Raw genomic sequence first — 775 nt, forward strand, 5'->3', positions numbered from 1 at the left:
GAAGGGAAGGGAAGGGAAGGGAAGGGAAGGGAAGGGAAGGGAAGGGAAGGGAAGGGAAGGGAAGGGAAGGGAAGGGAAGGGAAGGGAAGGGAAGGGAAGGGAAGGGAAGGGAAGGGAAGGGAAGGGAAGGGAAGGGAAGGGAAGGGAAGGGAAGGGAAGGGAAGGGAAGGGAAGGGAAGGGAAGGGAAGGGAAGGGAAGGGAAGGGAAGGGAAGGGAAGGGAAGGGAAGGGAAGGGAAGGGAAGGGAAGAGGAGTGGCGGGTGGATTTGGCTATGTGACTACCTGAGTATGTGTGTTAGAGGAAGAAGAAGCCTGTAGCTCTCCTACCAGAGAATTAATAAGCCAAGGCATTCATACAAACCTCAGTAAAAGTTCCCCTTTAAATTTTGAGCCCTGGATACATGCTTGCCTTCCTTAGTCCAGGATTTGTAATGCAGCTGCCAAGAGGAACAAAAGCACACAACAGGGGGCACCTGGATTTGAACCAGGGACCTCTTGATCTGCAGTCAAATGCTCTACCACTGAGCTATACCCCCATGGCAATGAGTCGCTTCATAGAAGCGTATGTTCTGCTTTAATGACCTACATCATGCCTCATAAATACCTTCCGCGTCTGAGACTCCTGCAGAATTTAAAGGCGTCACTCATTCTTTTCACACCACACTATGTCCTGCTCTTCCCAGAGCACGCGTATGGATTCTTCTTTCTGGCACCTAAAGCTCAGCATTGTATCCTTAATCCAATTTTCCAGCTTTGAAAATATACCCCCAGCTGT

The 775-nt window shown here is 50.2% G+C and overlaps 1 non-coding gene across 1 annotated transcript; it reads right to left on the reverse strand.

Moving 5' to 3' along the window:
* Positions 1-464: 464 nt before the first annotated feature.
* Trnac-gca lies at positions 465-536 on the reverse strand. The gene has a single exon. It is a non-coding gene; the product is annotated as a tRNA-Cys (tRNA).
* Between the last annotated feature and the right edge of the window lie 239 nt (positions 537-775).

This window comes from Jaculus jaculus, chromosome 17 (assembly GCF_020740685.1).
Source record: "Jaculus jaculus isolate mJacJac1 chromosome 17, mJacJac1.mat.Y.cur, whole genome shotgun sequence".
Lineage (NCBI taxonomy): Eukaryota > Metazoa > Chordata > Mammalia > Rodentia > Dipodidae > Jaculus > Jaculus jaculus.